Here is a 21,169-nt window from a genome sequence, read left to right as displayed (position 1 = left end):
CTCAGAAAGTTTGACATCTCTAGGTAAAACATGTTCCACTGACATTCTTCTACAGGAAATTGGCCCCCACACAGCCCTTGTTAAGTTGACAGTGAAACACATGATTCCACTTTCCTAGCTACAGTTCTTTAGACTATAGATGGACACCTAAACCAGAGAGGTTCAGCCACAGACATATAACTGACCTATGGCATGGCCCGGCATAAAAAGGTCAGCCCTGCAAGAGGGGAGCTAAGTCAATAATTTCCTTTCTTGGTAGTTTAAACAAAAAGCCACAGAAAAGTCACAGGTTAACTGCAAGTTAGCTATAGGAACTGAACTGAAAAGTCATTAACAAGGCAAATCCAGGTTTTGTGCAACATAGCCCTTACACCATTGGGGCAGGGCAGAAGAATTTATAGAAAAAGAACACAAAATTTGAAATTAGGCACAAGGCCTAGGAAGGGACTCATGCAAGTGAGGAGTCATGACGCTTGCGTTCTTTAGGTAGTAGTGTACTAGAGCAAACCCATACCCATTAGTGAAGGACAAATATTAAATTTTCAGAATTTAGCAAGCTCATTGATGTCATGTTGGTAGCTTGAAATCAGCCACGGTGGAAATATTCAAGCCGTAGAAATTGGAAAATGTGACAGATCAGGACATCTCCTTCTCCTCTACTCCAAGAGCCAGTTACTAAACACTTACCAACACATCATTGCATTTGCTTCTTGATAGGAAAGAACCTATGGCCATCAGGTTGATTCAGTTGGTGGGACAGTCATTAGGAACCACGTGTAAAATGAGTAAGCAGAAGATGCCAGAAGAGAGGAGAAAATACAGCAGATTCACAGAGAGAAGCAAAGAGATAATGAAAGAGACTCCATCCCTGAGAAAGAATCTCTTTTCTGGATGGTATTTTAGTTTAGTTACCAGTTCCAATGAGGCCTAGCTACATTTCGTTTTCTTTATTTGGATTTGAATGCCGCTTTCCTTTGTCAAATCACCCTCCCTTTACTCGAATTAGCGTAAGAGGGCCTCTATTCCTTGCGACCAAAACAACTTTAACCCACAATATTAATGAGACTAGGAAAATATCAAAGATTCTTTATGAAATTGGCTCTTCAGTCACAGCCTAGAGCTCTTCCCCAAGCCAAGAATCTTACAAATATATTTCATTGGGTGGGAAGCTATGGATTACTTGAAGGAAATCCACCCCTTTCTTGATAAATAACTATTTTGAATATATGAATTTTGAGGTGCCTATTAGATAGGAAAATGCAGATTTCAAGTGAACAGTTATAAATCTTGAGGTTAGAGGAGAAATCAGGGTTGGACATGCAAATTTGGAGTCATCGGCATATAGACAGTACTGAAAATCAAGGGACTAAATAAAATCATTTGGAGAGAGTGTATAGATAGAGAAGAAAAGGTGGGCCAGCACGGAGTCCTGGGGCATTTCTACATTTAGAAATAGGGCAGAGGAAAGGAGCCAGCAAAGCAGATTAAGAATGAGCAGCCACTAGTTATGAAGGAAATATGGTGTCCTAGAAACCAAAAAAAGAAGCGGTTCAAGAATAAGGTAGTGGTCAATTGTGTCGGATGTTTACAAGAGGTCTATTAACTGTGCCTGAGCTGACGATGCGGAACAGAGAGAAGACAATGGCAGGTGAAAAGTCCTTGAGAAGTCAAGAGCAGATGGGATCCAGGGCACAAACGGAGGGATTGCCTTTGATGGAAACAAAGAATATACAGAAGTAGGTTACATAGATTTAATAGTAGAAATGTGAGGGAACCCCGATATGATAGTGTGGTTTTTGAGGGGGGTGGAGTGTTTTAGAAGTTTCGGCAGAGAGGGAAATGAATGAAGTGACTGTTTCAAAGAGCAGAAAGGCAGATATGCAAAGACAGAATAACAGAATTCCCAGGCAGTTAAGTTTGAAATTTGAGGACATGAATTTAAAGGGAGACCAGGTGACACATGGACTAGTTTTCTATTGATGCTGTGACAAATGGCCACAAACTTAATGGCTTAGAACAACATAAATTTATCTCACAGCTCTGTAAGTCAGAAATCCATCGTGGGTCCCACTGGGATAAAGTCAAGATATCTGCAGGGTTAGCTTCCTTTCTGAAGGCTCTAGGAAAGAATCCGTTTCCTTACCCTTTCCAGCATGCCTTGGGCCACCCATATTCATGGCCCCCTTTCTCCATCTTCAAAACCAGCAACAGCCCGAGTCCTTATGCTACATCTCTAACCACAGCTGAGAAAGCTTCTCCACTTTTAAGGTTTCATGGATTTAGATTGGGCCCACCTGAATGATCCAAATTAATCTCCCCCATCACAAGGTCTTAACCACATCTGCAAAGCCCTTTTGCCATATAAGGTTACTGGGATTAGGACATGGATATCTTTTGGGGGCCATTTTTTTTTAAAGATTTTTTAAATTTATTTGTCAGAGAGAGAGAGAACAAGAGCAGGAGGAGGGGGAGAGGAAGAAGCAGGCTCCCTGCTGAGCAAGGAGCCCAATGCGGGACCCGATCCCAGGATCCTGGGATCATGACCTGAGCCAAAAGCAGACACCTAACCGACTGAGCCATGCAGGCATCCCGGGGGGCCATTTTTCTGATGAGCACTGAATGATTGTATATTTTTCCCAGTAGTGTCTGGCTGCTCATGTACAGTCCTGAAATAGGCAGACAGCAGGGTATTAACAGGGTTTGGATTGTGCAAGGAAAGAACAGCTGAAGGAGAGGGAGAGATGGGGAAGAGTTGAAGAGGTATACAAGGAAAGGACTCTATGATAATTAAAATCAAGATTTTGGGGGCGACTTGGTGGCTCAGTCGGTTAAGTGCCTGCCTTCAGCTCAGGTCATGATGATCCCAGGGTCCTGGGATCGAGCCCCACGTCGGGCTCTCTGCTCAGCTGGGAGCCTGCTTCTCCCTCTCCCTCTGCCTGGTGCTCTACCTACTTGTGTGTGCTCTCTCTCTCTCTCTCTCTCTGTCAAAAAAAATAAATAAAATCTAAAATCAAGATTTTGGAAGTGGTTTAGTTTTTGGTGAGGATAGTTCAAGGATATGACCCTGAGATTAGGTTGGTCAGGCAGGATAAAGAAAAAGACCATTGGAAATGAAAAGGTCGAAGAACTGAAGAGCCAGAGGACTGGATGACTGTTCCATGTGAATGTTGAAATGACCAAGAATATTATCAACATTAGGGGGGAGAGGAAGAAAGTGGTCAAATATTGAAGTGTTTATTTTTTTCAAATTTTTATTTAAATTTCAGTTAGTTACTATACAGTGTAATATTAGTTTCAGGTATAGAATTTAGTGATTCATCACTTTCACACAACACCCAGCACTCATCACAGGTGCCCTCCTTAATCCCCATCATCTATTTAACCCATCCCCCTGCCCACTGCCTTCTGGTAACCATTAGTTCATTCTCCATAGTTGAGAGCCTGTTTCTTGATTTGTCTCTCTCTCTCTCTTTTTTTCCCTTTGTTCGTTTGTTTCTTAAATTCCATATACAAGTGAAGTCATATGTTATTTGTCTTTCTCTGATTGAGTTATTTCACTTAGCATAATACCTTCTAGTTCCATCCACATCATTGCAAATGGCAAGATTTCATTCTTTTTAATGGTTAAGTAATATTCCATTATATACATTATGTATATAATATATATATGTATATTGTATATACATACCACATCTTCTTGATCCATTCATCAGTCAATGGGCATTTGGGCTCTTTCCATCATTTCACTATTGTCGATAATGCTGCTATAAACATTGGGTTGCATGTATCCCTTCAAATCAGTATTTTTATATCCTGAAGTATTTATTGAATGAAAGGAAATGACTGGTGTAGAAGATAACAAGGAGAGGGAGCAGGTGGTAGATTAGGATGGCATGACATGTAAAGGCCCGGGGTCGTCTAAAGGAAAAAGGAGAGATCAAAGCAAGGAGGGTACCTACCCCATCTCTACTGAGAACCAGTCTTATAAACAGATGAGGAATTCCTTCCACACAAAGGGCAGAGGTATGAAACAAGCCTACCACCTAAAAGCTAGCATTTAATATCCTTGGGATGAGCCTCGAGAACCTACAGCCTAGAACTGCAACAAAATCCAGCTTCATGCTGTAGCCTGTAGTATGTATTAGTTTCCATATTCAGGCAAATTATATCTGCTTGAGCTTCAACCCCAGCCTTCACAAGGTCAAATGGCCAACTACATACTTCAACAATATATTTAGCATTCCTGAGTCTGTGTAAGATTATTATCCGTGAGTCCATGAAGTTAACCATCACATCTAATTTGCACACCAATATCAGTAATAGAAACAAAGCACACCATTTAGACTTATTGTCAATATCTGAATATTCACGTGTAAAATAGGTGAGTATTCTTATTGAACCCTGGAGTAAAAATCTTCTTTTGTGCTTTATATATTGAAATTCTCACTAACCAGTTGAAGTGTAAATATATACATATTATTGCAATAATAAAATCTTTTCATAATTAGTGAAGATCGTGAAACTATTCTTACATACAAAAGCAATTATTAAACACTTCCAGGTGGTTAAATAAATCGGGAATCAGAGTGACAATTAATGCAAACATTAAAGGGTGCCAGAGCCAGAGGAAGGACGTTAGGTTTGAGGTTGGTGTTGAGTTTTGCCCATCAAGGAGAATAACTACCATGACTTCCAGCGCTTTGACGAAACCTCAGATGCGAGGCCTTCTGGCCAAGCATCTGCGATTTCATATTGTTGGAGCGTTCGCTGTATCCCTGGGGGTTGCAGCTTTCTATAAGTTTGCTGTGGCTGAACCAAGAAAGAAGGCGTATGCAGATTTCTACAGAAATTATGATTCCATGAAAGATTTTGAGGAGATGAAGAAGCTGGTATCTTTCAGAGTGCAAAGTAATTTTGGATTGTAAAGAATTTCTTTGGGTTGAGTTCCATTGAAGTTTGTCACTGACCTGTATTCCTGAACTATGAAACATGAATATTGGGTTATGGAATAGTTTGTCTTGATAAATAAACAACTAACAAATACTTTGGGAAAAAAAAAAGAGTGCCAGAGCCAGATAAACTTAGAAAGAATATGATATACTTTTGAGCCTTCAAATGTTCATAAATATTTATAATTACAAAGGCAAATACTTATATAATAATTATTATAAAATGGTTATAAATATTATAATCATTATAAACACTGAATAATGGATATTAGATTTTATAATTTTCATCTTTATAAAATTATTTGGTATACTAGTTAAATAAAATGATATTTAAAACCTCTATTTGATTTAAAGTTATTTAATTCCATTTATTGAAAGTCATAATTAAACATTACGTACATCTTAAGAGAAAGAATTAAAAACAGAATATCAATTTTGCCATCTCGAAATTTCATGAGGAAAAGAACTCCAAAATCACATACAAAACCTCCACGATAAATTATTTTTGATCCAGACTATTCTACTTAGCCTACTGGCCACCATTTTCTGGGGCCAGGTCCAGTAGGTTCAGTGCTCACTGGGTCTCATCCTGCTTCCAAGTCCTAGCTTACTGCTCTCTCCCCACCGACGACCTTCTACTGAGACCCTCACCATATGCCTCGTGTCCAAATCCATATAATTACGACATATTTTGGATGGCTTCGTTATTCAGGTTCATAAGGCAGATTGTTTCATTCATTTCTTAACAATACAACATTAGGAACCACTATTCTTACTTCAGAGATAAAGAAAGTAAGCTCAGAGAAGTTAAATGACTTGCCCAATGTCACAGAGAACACAACTGAAGAAAAAGATAATCTCTTTATCTCCTTCTGAAGACGAAATTGAGAGTCAAATAATTATTGACAGTGTCACAATTAGTGGTAAAACCAGGACCCAAAACTTTAACTGCAAATCCTGTTCTGTCCATGGATTACCCACTACAGATATCCCCCCACTTTCCAAAAGTTCTCATTAGGCCACTTGGCTTTTACCAAAGACCTACATTAGTACCTTTTTTCACTAACTGAAAGCAATCCAAAGAAGATTGTCTGTCACTTCTACAAAAAAAAAAAAAAAAAAGTGAAAAGCAAAAATAGCGCTTAGCATTTGTTTTGCAGCCAACCCTTATAGAGGCACCTGGAGCAGGGACAGCGGCCCCGCCCAGCTCCTTCCCCATGAACGATACTCAGCATCTCCACGTCAAGCCAGAGCTTTTAGCTGTGTCTGTGAGCATCTGTGCTTTATCTGGATTTATTTTGTGCATCTGTTAGCAAGATGTGTCCTAAGGTATTAGGAAAGCCAAAGAGAGGTTATTTTTTGGGTGTGGGTATCCTCAAATTTTTTCCATATAAATTAATGGTAATTGCTTCTTTGCTTTACACCCTTTCAGCTTACAAAAGGCTTTGCAGGAATGCTCTACTTTGAGATTGGGGGGGTGGGGGGGGTAATCCTGTACTGCTTCTCTACCGTGAAATACTTTGTATGCATTTTATTATGAGGACATTTTCCCAAATTATTTTTGGCAGCATCCAAGTTCTCCAAAAGCTTTAAAAGAATTTTTCTAGCTTGTCTATGATGTAGCATTGTCTGGCTTCCTTGCCTATCATCAAACTCATCTAATTAATTGTGCTCTGAAAGAATCAGTATAGTCTATATGTGGCAACAGAAGAAGGGACAAAAGCCTAAAAGTGTTGTTAATTTTTATAATGTCCAACTAATAATTGTTATAGATTCCTCCATAATACTTCAGTTCTTAATCAGTCTTTTTCCTCAATGTTTGTAACACCTGCTTTTCCACCCTAATCGGTTCAAACTCAGATTCCTCAAGTTTAGTTTTCAAAATTTTTATCAAATACTTTCATCTTCACCCTACTCTCAGCCAGAACTTATTTGACCATATGAACCCTGCCCTCAGGTCAACCCTCAAACAAGCCTCATTATTACCCTCTTTATACCTCATGCTCATAACCACTTCAACAGTTTTGCTCCTGCTGTTCCCTTAACTGGAAACACCCTTCTTCTTTCTCCCTACAATGCGATATCTACCTCCTCTTTATGCTTAACATAAATCCTACCTCATCCATAGAGCTTCCCCCCACACCTGCAGTCCTCAGTGGCCTGTCTTTGAACAGCGACTGCACCATGATAAGGAATAATCAGAAAAAACTTTAATGGGATTGCAATCCATGGGTTAGAAAATGATATCTTTCTAAGGAATCCCAGCTTCATTACTTTCACTACCTCTAACATTCTTGATAACTTTAATTAAATCATCAAGATAATCTCCATCTCCTTCTGATGATAAAATTGAGAGTAATATGATCATTTACAGTGAAAAAATCTATGTGAAACCAAACAACCAAAACCCTTAATTAAGTAGAATTCTTTTGCATAAAACTTTAAAAATAATGAGGCAAAACAAAAAAAATAAGCTAATTTAATTTTTAATCACCTTCCGGGGGTGTCTTGGTCTTGGTAGATACTCAGTCTCATGCCCAACATCTGTTCCATCTAACATCTGTTCCATCCATTCTTGAAGACTGATCACTGATTCTTGAGATGATGAGCCTGTGAGTTGGCAAAAGTAAAGATGTTCACTAGATTTTACTTGCGAAGGCAGGAAAGTAGACTCAGGCTAAAAAATTTCCAAGAACATGAGGAAAAACAAAATAGGATTGTATTTCTCCAAGGGAATCAAGACAGATTATTTAAAAGAAAGTGTAAAGTCCTCAAAGACAAGGACCAAGTCTTAATCTTGTCTCCCTGACATACAGTTGAGTCTCAGCAAAGTTTTCCATATGGAGCATTTCACTAGAAATCCCCCTACCCAGAGCTTTTTCGACAGATTAATTTGGATGTTTTATTTAAAATTTCCTCAAAGGCTAAAAAAATCCACTGCGAATATTCGATTTAACAGCTTCATTTACACGGATCTTTTAACTTTCTTTCTTTCTTTCTTTCTTTTTTTTGATAATTTCTTCCTCTTGTCTTCTCTGTCATTGGTAGTCTTTGTTTTCTTTTCCAGAGGCCTACTGAGCATGGCACACTTTCAGTAATGTTCCATTTTCTACTTGTTTTTAAATCAACCATATGTGCCTCCATTAAGAAGCGAAGCTCTGTTGATTCTGGCTTCCCTCTTTAAGAGTTCTGTTATAAAGAAGAACGAGAAACCTCACTCGTAGATCCAGGACTCTCCCAAGAATGGAGATCCTCCATGTTGGTATTTATTAGATGTAATATTGCAAACTGGAATAGCGTGCACCTTCTCCAAAATTTCACCAGGCAAAAGACCCAGTTTGGAATGTCTTTACATTAATCAGCTTTCCCGGCAGCATAATGATGCTGGAAATTAGGAAAGCGATGGAGGATTCTTAGTCGGATTTAATAGGCTCGGGCACTTTGCTAACACACTGCAGTGGATCAATTGAAGTTAATTATTATACAAGATTAAACCCCAAGCAACTACAGTACATCAAACCAATGCAAAAAGCTCTGGCTCAGGAAGGAGAAAAAACAAACATGAATTCTAGAGGCAAGACTTTTCTATCCAGTTCTTAACTCACTACATTTTGCATATAAACATAATAGACTAATACAATATGAAATACAGCACATTAAATTCTAAAAGTGAGATATAAACTTCACTTACTCTCTCTATGGAATACTTAACCTGGGGACCTAAAGGAATAAGCTGTGAATTTTCCTAACATTTCTATTTATTTTTGGATAGTTGATTTGTCTTCTGCTGCCCAGATTTACATTTCCAGCCACCGGGGACTCAACCTTTTATGATCATTGACCATTCCAAGAAAAATAAGTATCTGAAGACGCCATAAAGGCAAATAAATGGGATTTCACATTTATTCACTGTCTGAGTCACTTCGAGGAAGCATGGCTAAGCCTGGAGTAGGTGCTTAATAAATAACTCTTGAAAGAGAGTTCGTTAGGTTCTTTAAGGACCTAACTGGGAGAGACAAAGGAACATATTAGGAAGGAGAAAACAATGACAAGGCACATTTATGCTAACTGTGGTCATTAAGTGAGAGTAACGTACCTTTTTGGCAGGATATTTGTAAATTATCAACCATTTCTTCCTGAGAGTTCCTTTTTCTTGCCCTTCCCCTCATAGAACAGCTAAACAGTTCTGTGCTCATTTGCTTTGGCAGACAGCAGACAGCAGAAATGGCATAAAGCAGTGGGGGAGCAAAAGGAATCTCATCTTGGCATTTGGGTTTCAAAAGCCTAGCAAAGGGCTCACAACGTAGACAAATAAGACTGGTGAGAAAGTAAAAAGTAAAAATTACCCCAACTATCCCTCACTGGACCAGGAAAAGATTTCCTAGGATGAGAGAATTCCAGAAAGGTAGAGAGGAAGCAAGGAGAATATAGATGTCAAGTGGTCCAAGAGAGGGGGCCAGAAATAAACCACAGAGGTTTTTGGTTTCTAAGAGAGAGGGAATTTAGGCCCATTTTCAGATAAAGCCTTTGGGAGACAATAAGATGCACGAGGGACAAATGGCTCTTAAATGTGTCTAGGCAGAAGGGGACTTCACCTCACAGCACTTTACTACACCTCTCCATGGAGCAGGAACAGCTGAGTGATTGCTGTGAGCACAGGAGTGACATGGAAGGAGCATTAAAAAACAGTCAACTGAAGGGAGCCATGAAGGTAAGAGCAAGGATCATGCCTCCTGGTGGTGTTTATGAACCCTTGATGTACGCTCAGATGGGGCCATGGGTATCTCAACAGTTACCTAAATGAGCAGATGGTATTAAAAATACAATAGATCACCTCCCAATATCTTGGTACTGTATGAGATCTCCACCGAGCCCTCAATAACTTAGACACAACCCAAAGTAAAGAAGCATGAAATCCCTAAACTGACTACTATTAAGTTTCCAAACCCTGGTGGAATAAAAATTCCAAGTGGAAATTTATTAGAAAAATTGGTTCATTTTTTTGGACACATGGGTTTATGGACTGAGATTCATGCTTATATACCCGCAGGCATGTATACAACAAAATACAGGCTGAAGAAGTGTTAAAATAGGAAAGGGCAAGTGATTTATTCTATAAACATTTATTCACTGGTCACTAAGGCATTGTTTAGGAGCTGGTGAGAAGAACATAATGGCAGGGCAGGGGGATCTGGTAGAAATTCATAGAGCCCCAACTACAGGGTTCGAAGTTCAAGGTCAGGACTAGGTAGACCAGGAGACAGAAAGGAAACTGGCGTAGAAAGAAAATAACAATCACCTAGTTTTTTAACTTTGTGTGAAAATATTGGTTCTCAAACCTTAGTGCAAATAAGGCCCAGCTTTGATGGATTTTTTTTACCACAATACACACACCAAGGCCTCGGTACCAGATTTTGATTCCGTGACTATAGAGCAAGGTTCAGCACACTTGTTCTGTAAAGGTCTAGACAGTAAATGTTTTAGGATTTCCTGGGCATGTGGACGCTGTCACAGCTACCCAATTCTGCATCGTGGTGCAAAAGCAGTCATAGACTATACATATGTGAAAAGATGTATCTGTGTTTCAATAAACTTTTATTTACAAAAACAGGTGGTAGCTTGGATTCGGCCCATAAGCCACAGTTTTCTGACCCCTGTTCTCAAGCAAGTCCTGAAACCTGTTATTTTTAAAAATTCTACAAGTGATTCGAATGCACAGCAGAAGTATTGGGAAAACACTAAGTTAGAACATCATTTTCCAGGGGCGCCTGGGTGGCGCAGCAGTTAAGTGTCTGCCTTCGGCTCAGGGCGTGATCCCGGCGTTCTGGGATTGAGCCCCGCATCAGGCTCCTCCCCTGGGAGCCTGCTTCTTCCACTCCCACTCCCCCTGCTTGTGTTCCCTCTCTCGCTGGCTCTCTCTCTGTGTCAAATAAATAAATAAAATCTTTAAAAAAAAAAAAAAAAGAACATCATTTTCCAGAAAGCTTTGGTTTGAATACAAATACATTACTTCTGAGGGGTAACATATTAATACTTTATTCTTACCAAAGTTTTATTTAATAAAAAAAGGAAATTGGGGCAGAAGACACATGGGTCTCATACATGAATGGCTATGTAAAAGTTATACAAAAAGTCTAAATTAAATGTTGTCAGATAGAATCCTATAGTATAGTAAAACAATAAACTTCCATAACTAAGTAGGGCTGATTCCCAGAATAGGACATTTCATACCCTTGAGCCTAATAATTTAATTTCTAGGAATCATACAGATGCACATGTTAAGAGATTTAGGTAAGAAAAGTATTTATTCATTGCAGCATTGTTTGTAATAGCAACAGATGGAAAACCATATAAAGGTCCATTAACAGGAAACTGGTTGGTACTATATGCTTAAATATGCATAGAATGTCTCCAGAAGAATATAGAGGAAACTAGCAAACAAGTGGTTTCTTCTAGAGAGAGGAACTGGTTGACTTAGAAATAGGGCTAAAGGGAGACTTGCTGTATTTGGGGGCTTTAGGGGCTTACATAATGTACAAACACTACATATTCAAATGACTAATTATAATTTTTAAAATTACATTTTAGTAATTGAAAGCCCTTATTGACCTCTTACCTCAGGGTAGAGCAATGAATATAGGTATCTAGCAGAGGAAACAACCAAGCAAACAATTTGGAAAATGGTGACGTCAGTGTCCAGGTACCATCACCAAAAATTGATTCAATTGTCTTGAGAGAGGAGAAGGAAGCAGATAATCAGCATTTAGCTATATTCCCCCACAGTGATTCTAATATTTAGTCTAACATATCTAATAAGTTTGAGGGCTACTTAGTTTAAATAAGTATGGGCTGATGGTGAAAAAAACCTAGAGAAAATCTTAATTGCATCTGAAAATGCCACATCACCTGAGGACATAACAAGTGCATGATGTCATTTCTCAGAAAAATACAGGAGGGGTCAAGGAATGAGTGAATGTCACTGAGCAGTTCTTCCACCTTCTAGAGTAATCCTCAATGAGGATAATTCATCATCCTGACCCAAGGCATTCCAGAAGAGCAACAGCAGTGTCACTCCCATTTTATACACTTTTCTACTTGCACCCAAAGAAGACTGAGAACCCCCTCCCTCCCAACACACGCACCCCATAGAGAGGTGCCATTTTTTTCTTTGACTTGCTAAGGGACTACTGGAATAAGAAGTCTTACTCTATCTTCCAGCACCTTCCAGTTCACTATTGCCAGAGACACCCTAACAAGCTGATCTTTATGTGTGCTGAAGGAACCCATCCACGAGCAAGCATTGAAAATTCATGAGCCAGGTAAGGAGACTCAGCAACTTGAGAGAACGGCTGAACTGAACAACCAGTATTGGTGACTGTGATTGAGGCAGAAATAATGATAAGGGAAAGAAGAGAACTTTAAATGAAAATAGCGAGGAACCTCAAAGAGACATAACTAGAATGTAAAAAAGGGGAGGGAGACCAGAAAACATTTTTTCATAATTTAAAAATTCGGTAATGAAAAAGACAAAAAAGAATGACCAATACTGGAATAGAGAGAGTTAAGATGGAGGAGGAGTAGGGGACCCCTTTTTCAGCCGGTCCCCTGAGTCGAGCTGGATACGTACCAGACCAGCCTAAATAACCACGGAATCAGCCTGAGACGCAGGATGATGCATCTGGATCTCTACAAATGAACATCTCCAGCGCTGAGTATTGAGGTACGAAGAGGGGAGCTGTAAACCGTGCACGGATATCGGAAGATAAACGGAAGGGGGAGGGAGCCGCCGCGTTTGGGCTCCGGGAAGCGGCAGCCACCTGCACGGGGGAGCGGGCGGACTCACAGAGGGCACCCGCGAGACAGCGACAGCGGACTGAGACCGGTGAGCCGTGAACGCGCGCGCCACCAGGCATCTCCCAGAACACCGGAATCCCGGTGTGCTCACGGGATCCAGACTGAGACCGGGAACTCCCGGAGCGCGCACGGGGCGGCTGGCGGCTGGCGGGCCACCTGCACGGGGGAGCGGGCGGACTCGCGGTCGGCACCCGCGAAACAGCAGACTGAGACCCTGAACCGGGTGCGCGCGCCACCAGGCTTCTCACGAAACTCCGGAATCGAGGTGTGCTCACCGGGCATAGACTGAGACCGGGAGACCCGGGAGCGCGCGGGGCGGCCGGTGGCTGGCGGCATTAGAAACACAAAGGACAGAGATGCGCGGGCCCTGGAAGTGAGGGCAGGGACACCGGGTGTGGGGCGCACATCCCGGACGCTGCAGGGTCGAGCAGCACCAACAGTAACAGAGTTAAAGTGGCCAGAACATCAGTGGAGAACGGGCCGCAATCCCTCTGTTCTGCGACAATGCAGCCTCTGCTGCTCTGACCCTCAGAAGAGGCATATCCAGCCACCAGGGAAAGCCACCAGAGAACAAAAGCCTGGAAATACCGGCTCAGAGAGTGCCCATCCCAATCCTCCCTCGCAGGGGACACGGAGACTCTACCCAAACAGGGTTGCCTGAGTATCGGCGCGGCAGGCCCCTCCCCCAGAACACAGAAGGCAGGCTGAAAAATCAAGAAGCCCACAACCCGGGCGCCTGGGTGGTGCAGTCATTGAGCGCCTGTCTCCGGCTTAGGGCGTGATCCCGGCATTCCGGAAAGGAGTCCCTCATCGGGCTACTCCGCTGGGAGCCTGCTTCTTCCTCTCTCACTCCCCTGCTTCTGTTTCGTTCTTGCTGACTGTCTGTCTCCCTCTCTCAGATAAGTAAATAAATAAAATCTTTAAAGAAGAAGCCCACATCTCTAAGATCCCTATAAAACAAGGGGCACGGCCTGGGACCCAGTCAATAATTTTGGGCTCTGGAAACCCCGCAACCTCTCTTCATCAGAATGACAAGAAGGAGAAGCCCCCCCAGCAAAGAAAAGACAGTGAGTCAGTGGCCTCTGCCACAGAAGTAACGGATATGGATGTAACCAAATTATCAGAAATGGAATTCAGAGTAACAATGGTCAAGATAATGAGTAGACTTGAAAAAAGTATTCAGGAAAATATTACTGAGAATATAGAATCCCTAAGGGCGGAAATGAGAGCGAATTTGACAGAAATTAAAAATTCTATGAGCCAAATGCAGGCAAAACTAGAGGCTCTGACGGCCAGGGTCACGGAAGTGGAGGAAAGTGTTAGTGAATTGGAGGATGGGTTAATAGAGGAAAAAATAAAAATAGAAGATGGTCTTAAAAAAATCCACACCCACGAATGTTGGCTACGGGAGATTACTGACTCAACGAAACAATCCAATGTTAGAATCATCGGCATCCCCGAGGGGGTGGAGAAAAACAGAGGTCTAGAAGAGATATTTGAACAAATTGTAGCTGAAAACTTCCCTAATCTAGCAAGGGAAACAAAAATTCGTGTCCAAGAGGCAGAGAGGACCCCTCCCAAGCTCAACCATGACAGACCTACACCACGTCACGTCATAGTGCAATTCGCAAATATGAGATCCAAGGATACAGTATTGAAAGCGGCCAGGGCAAAGAAATTTCTCACGTACCAAGGCAAAGGCATCAGAATTACATCAGACCTGTCTACACAGACCTGGAATGAGAGAAAGGGTTGGGGGAGCATTTTTAAAGCTCTTTCAGAGGAAAACATGCAGCCAAGGATCCTTTATCCAGCAAGGCTGTCATTCAGAATTGATGGAGAAATAAAGACATTTCAGAATCGACAGTCACTAGCCAATTTCGTAACCACGAAACCAGCCCTACAGGAGGTATTACGGGGGGTTCTATAAAAGTAAAAAGGCCCCAAGAGTGATACAAAACAGAAAGTCACAGCCAATACAAACAAAGACTTTACTGACAACATGGCAGAATTAAAAGCATATCTCTCAGTACTCAGCCTGAACATTAATGGTTTAAATTCTTGCTTCAAACGCCACAGGGTTGCAGATTGGATAAAAAGAAATGACCCATCCATTTGCTGTCTACAAGAGACTCATTTCGAACCCAAAGATGCATTCAGACTGAGAGTAAGGGGATGGAGTACCATCTTTCACGCAAATGGACCTCAAAAGAAAGCTGGGGTAGCAATTCTCATATCAGATAAATTGGATTTTAAACTACAGACTATAGTTAGAGATGCAGAAGGGCACTATATTATTCTTAAAGGAAGTATTCAACAAGTGGATATGACAATTATAAATATATATGCCCCCAACAGGGGAGCAGCAAGATACACAAGCCAACTCTTAACCAGAATAAAGAGACATGTAGATAAAAATACATTAATAGTAGGGGACCTCAACACTCCACTCTCAGAAATAGACAGAACACCCTGGCAAAAACTAAGCAAAGAATCAAAGGCTTTGAATGCCATACTCGACGAGTTGGACCTCTTAGATATATATAGAACACTACACCCCAGAACCAAAGAATACTCATTCTATTCTAATGCCCATGGAACATTTTCAAGAATAGACCATGTTCTGGGACACAAAACAGGTCTCAGCCGATACCAAAAGATTGAAATTATCCCCTGCATATTCTCAGACCACAACGCTCTGAAATTGGAACTCAACCACAAGGAAAAATTTGGAAGAAACTCAAACACTTGGAGACTAAGAACCATCCTGCTCAGGAATGACTCGATAAACCAGGAAATCAAAAATCAAATTAAACAATTTATGGAGACCAATGAGAATGAAAATACAACAGTCCAAAACCTATGGGATACTGGAAAGGCAGTCCTAAGGGGGAAATACATAGCCATCCAAGCCTCACTCAAAAGAATAGAAAAATCTAAAATGCAGTTTTTATATTCTCACCTCAAGAAGCTGGAACAGCAACAGAGGGACAGGCCTAATCCACGCACAAGGAAGCCGTTGACCAAAATTAAAGCTGAAATCAATCAAGCAGAAACCAGAAGTACAGTAGAGCAGATCAACAGGACTAGAAGCTGGTTCTTGGAGAGAATCAATAAAATTGACAGACCACTGGCAAGACTTATCCAAAAGAAAAGAGAAAGGACCCAGATTATTAAAATTATGAATGAAAAAGGAGAGGTCACGACGAACACTATTGAAATTGGAAGGATTATTAGAAATTTTTATCAACAGCTATATGCCAATAAACTAAGCAATCTGGAAGAGATGGAATCCTTCCTGGAAACCTATAAACTACCAAGATTGAAACAGGAAGAAATTGATTTCTTAAACAGGCCAATTAATTATGAAGAAATTGAGTCAGTGATAAACAACCTTCCAAATAACAAAACTCCAGGCCCGGACGGTTTTCCTGGGGAATTCTACCAAACATTCAAAGAAGAAATAATACCTATTCTCCTAAAGCTATTTCAAAAAATAGAAACAGAAGGAAAGCTACCAAACTCATTCTATGAGGCCAATATTACCTTGATCCCCAAACCAGGCAAAGACCCCCTCAAAAAGGAGAATTACAGACCGATTTCCCTAATGAATATGGACGCCAAAATCCTCAACAAGATACTTGCTAATAGAATCCAACAGTTCATTAAAAGGATTATCCACCACGATCAAGTGGGATTCATACCTGGGATGCAAGCGTGGTTCAATATTCGCAAATCAATCAGCGTGATACATCATATCAACAAGAAAAGACTCAAGAACCATATGATCCTCTCAATCGATGCCGAAAAAGCATTTGACAAAATACAGCATCCTTTCCTGATTAAAACCCTTCAGAGTGTAGGAATAGAAGGTACATTTCTCAATCTCATAAAAGCCATCTATGAAAAGCCTACTGCAAATATTATTCTCAATGGGGAAAAGCTGGAAGCCTTTCCCTTAAGATCAGGAACACGACAAGGATGCCCACTCTCGCCACTATTATTCAACATAGTACTAGAAGTCCTTGCAACAGCAATCAGACAACAAAAAGGGATCAAAGGTATTCAAATCGGCAAAGAAGAAGTCAAAATGTCTCTCTTCGCAGACGACATGATACTCTATATGGAAAACCCAAAAGAAGCCACTCCCAAACTATTAGAAGTTATAGAGCAATTCAGTAACGTGGCGGGATACAAAATCAATGCTCAGAAATCAGTTGCATTTCTGTACACGAATAACGAGAACGAAGAAAGAGAAATTAGGGAATCCATCCCATTTACAATAGCACCAAAAACCACACGTTACCTTGGAATTAACTTAACCAGAGACGTAAAGGACCTTTATTCTAGAAACTATAAATCACTCTTAAAAGACATTGAGGAAGACATAAAAAGATGGAAAGATATTCCATGCTCATGGATCGGAAGAACTAACATAGTTAAAATGTCCATGCTACCCAGAGCAATCTACACTTTCAATGCTATCCCGATCAAAATACCGAGAACGTTTTTCAAAGAACTGGAACAAATAGTCCTTAAATTTGTATGGAACCAGAAAAGACCCCGAATCTCCAAGGAACTGTTGAAAAGGAAAAACAAAGCTGGGGGCATCACAATGCCGGATTTCGAGCTGTACTACAAAGCTGTGATCACAAAGACAGCATGGTACTGGCACAAAAACAGACACATAGACCAATGGAACAGAATAGAGAGCCCAGAAATGGACCCTCAGCTCTTTGGGCAACTAATATTTGATAAAGCAGGAAAAAACATCCGGTGGGAAAAAGACAGTCTCTTCAATAAATGGTGCTGGGAAAATTGGACAGCTACATGCAAAAGAATGAAACTTGACCACTATCTCACACCATACACAAAAATAAACTCCAAATGGATGAAAGACCTCGATGTGAGACAGGAATCCATCAAAATTCTAGAGGAGAACATAGGCAGCAACCTCTACGACATCAGCCAAAGCAACCTTTTTCATGACACATCCCCAAAGGCAAGAGAAACAAAAGATAAAATGAATTTATGGGACTTCATCAAGATTAAAAGTTTCTGCACAGCCAAGGAAACAGTCAGAAAAACTAAGAGGCAGCCCACGGAATGGGAGAATATATTTGCAAATGACACTACAGATAAAGGACTGGTATCCAAGATCTACAAAGAACTTCTCAAACTCAATACACGAGAAACAAATCAAAAAATCAAAAAATGGGCAGAAGATATGAACAGACACTTTTCCAATGAAGACATACAAATGGCTAACAGACACATGAAAAAATGTTCAAAATCATTAGCCATCAAGGAAATTCAAATCAAAACCACACTGAGATACCACCTTACGCCAGTTAGAATGGCAAAAATAGACAAGGCAAGAAACAACAATTGTTGGAGAGGATGTGGAGAAAGGGGATCCCTCCTACATTGTTGGTGGGAATGCAAGTTGGTACAGCCACTCTGGAAAACCATGTGGAGGTCCCTTAAAAAGTTAAAAATTGAGCTACCCTATGATCCAGCCATTGCACTACTGGGTGTTTACCCCAAAGATACAGACGTAGTGAAGAGAAGGGCCATATGCACCCCAATGTTCATAGCAGCATTGTCCACAATAGCTAAATCGTGGAAGGAGCCGAGATGCCCTGCAACAGATGACTGGATTAAGAAGTTGTGGTCCATATATACAATGGAATATTACTCAGCAATCAGAAAGAATGAGTTCTCAACATTTGCTACAACATGGACGGCACTGGAGGAGATAATGCTTAGTGAAATAAGTCAAGCAGAGAAAGACAACTATCATATGATTTCTCTCATCTATGGAACATAAGAACTAGAATGATCAGTAGGGGAAGAAAGGGATAAAGAAAGGGGGGTAATCAGAAGGGGGAATGAAACATGAGAGACTATGGACTATGAGAAACAAACTGAGGGCTACAGAGGGGAGGGGGGTGGGGGAATGGGATAGACCGGTGATGGGTAGTAAGGAGGGCACATATTGCATGGTGCACTGGGTGTTATACACAACTAATGAATCATCGAGCCTTACATCGAAAACCGGGGATGTACTGTATGGTGACTAACATAATATAATAAAAAATCATTATAAAAAAAAAAAAAGAATGACCAATACTAAAAATAAATAAATAAAATAAATTTTAAAAATTAAAAAAAAAAAAGAATGGCCAAGACTGAAACCTGGAAGATCAAATAAAAAATATTTTAAAACGTAGGGACAATACATTGAAATGGGGTTGATTAATGAAAAGATAAGATATATTGAGAGCAGGTCCAGAAAACTAATAACTAAATAATAGTTGTACGGGAAGAGGAAAAAAAATAGAGAAATCAATGATCAAAGAAATAATAAAACAAAACTTCCTTAAACTAGAAAGACTCTAGTTTTCAGATTAAAAATGATCCCCAAATCTCATGAACTATTAATGAAAAACGATACACACCTAGAAGGCCTATCTAGATATCATGAACATCTAAACAACAAAGAAAGTAAAATCTTCCAGACACCCAGATAAATAAAACGGGTTATTTATAACTAAAAGAGAATTAGACTAGCATTCAACTTCTCTTCTTCAACATTGGAAGTTAGAGGACATTGGGACAATATGTATAAATTTGGCGGGGAAGGATTTAATCAAAGTAATATTCACAGGGGAGAGTAAGAAAAAATTGTGAACATGAGTAAATTCAGAAAGTATAGCACTATTGATACAGCCACTGGGAAATCAGTATGGAGGTTCCTCAAAAATTAAAAATAGAAATACCGGGGCGCCTGGGTGGCACAGCGGTTAAGCGTCTGCCTTCGGCTCAGGGCGTGATCCCGGCGTTATGGGATCGAGCCCCACATCAGGCTGCTCCACTGGGAGCCTGCTCCTTCCTCTCCCACTCCGCCTGCTTGTGTTCCCTCTCTCGCTGGCTGTCTCTATCTCTGTCGAATAAATAAATAAAATCTTTAAAAATAATAATAATAAATAAATAAATAAAAATAGAAATACCATATGATCTAATAATTTACAAACGGTGGTGAGCGATGTTGCTTACGAAATGCATTGTTAAAATCTAAATGAAAATAACACGAGCTCAAACTGTAACATAAATGTTAAGAAACGTGTACTGAACTGTAAGTTACATTTTGTCAAGTAAAATACATAGTCATTAACTGAAAATAAATTATTATTTTAACAAAGTTCAGGATTTGGTGGAGTAAAGAGGTAGTGGGGCATTTAAAGCTTTGTAAGAAATTTGTTTGAACCTAGTAGTAAAACATTTTGTGGACTGGAAAGCATAATTTATTTAATTTTGGTAATTTGATAGAGGGATATAGCTTTAAATACCACAAAAATGTAGAAATATAATGTTAGAAAAATAGAGAATTTATGAATTGACAGAGAACAAAAGAGAAATTTCCTCACTCTAAGAAATCTACATATAATAAAGGGTAAAGGAACAAATAATAACAGGTATAATAAGTAATGAGAATAAAGTAAGAAAAAAGGAAAAATTTAAATATATCAACTATCCCAACAAATGTGAAAGGATCGAACTCCCTTTATTTTTTTTATAATAACATTTTTTATTATATTATGTTAGTCACCATACAGTACATCCCTGGTTTCCAATGTAAAGTTCCATGATTCATTACTTGTGTATAATACACAGTGCACCATGCAGTAAGTGCCCTCCTTACTACCCATCACCGGTCTATCCCATTCCCCCACCCCCTCCCCTCTGAAGCCCTCAGTTTGTTTCTCAGAGTCCATAGTCTTCCATGCTTCACTCCCCCTTCTGATTATCCCCCCTTTCTTTATCCCTGAGATAATGCTAAGTGAAATAAGTCAAACAGAGAAAGACAATTATCATATGGTTTCTCTCATCTATGGAACGAACATAAGAACTAGGAAGATTGGTAGGAGATGAACTCCCTTTAAAAGGAAGGGAGGAGGGGAGCTTGGGTGGCTCAGTCATTAAGCATCTGCCTTCGGCTCAGGGCGTGATCCCGACGTTATGGGATCGAGCCCCACATCAGGCTCCTCCCCTGGGAGCCTGCTTCTTCCCCTCCCACTCCCCCTGCTTGTGTTTCCTCTCTTGCTGGCTGTCTCTCTCTGTGTCAAATACATAAATAAAATCTTTATAAGTAAATAAATAAATAAATGGAAGGGAGGAAGGAAGGAAAGAAAGAAATTCCAAATTAAATTAAGAAATAAATGTTGAAAATAAAGGAATAAGCAAAAATGTATCAGGTAAATATTAACAAAAAGAAAGCAAGAATTGTGATATTGGTATCAGGAAATGAAAATAAAGGTGAAAAGTATTAAATGACCCAAAGAGAAACATTGGTAATTGATTTC

At 40.0% G+C, this 21,169-nt stretch overlaps 1 pseudogene; it reads left to right on the top strand.

Moving 5' to 3' along the window:
- The first annotated feature begins 4,631 nt into the window (after window positions 1-4,631).
- LOC148106848 (cytochrome c oxidase subunit 6C pseudogene) lies at window positions 4,632-5,043 on the top strand (annotated as a pseudogene).
- The last annotated feature ends 16,126 nt before the right edge of the window (window positions 5,044-21,169 follow it).

The sequence above is a fragment of the Ursus americanus genome, chromosome X (assembly GCF_024610735.1).
Source record: "Ursus americanus isolate L20-20 chromosome X, mUrsAme1.1.p, whole genome shotgun sequence".
NCBI lineage: Eukaryota > Metazoa > Chordata > Mammalia > Carnivora > Ursidae > Ursus > Ursus americanus.
Note: the sequence above shows the minus strand (reverse complement) of the source record. Positions and strands in the feature narration are given on the sequence as shown.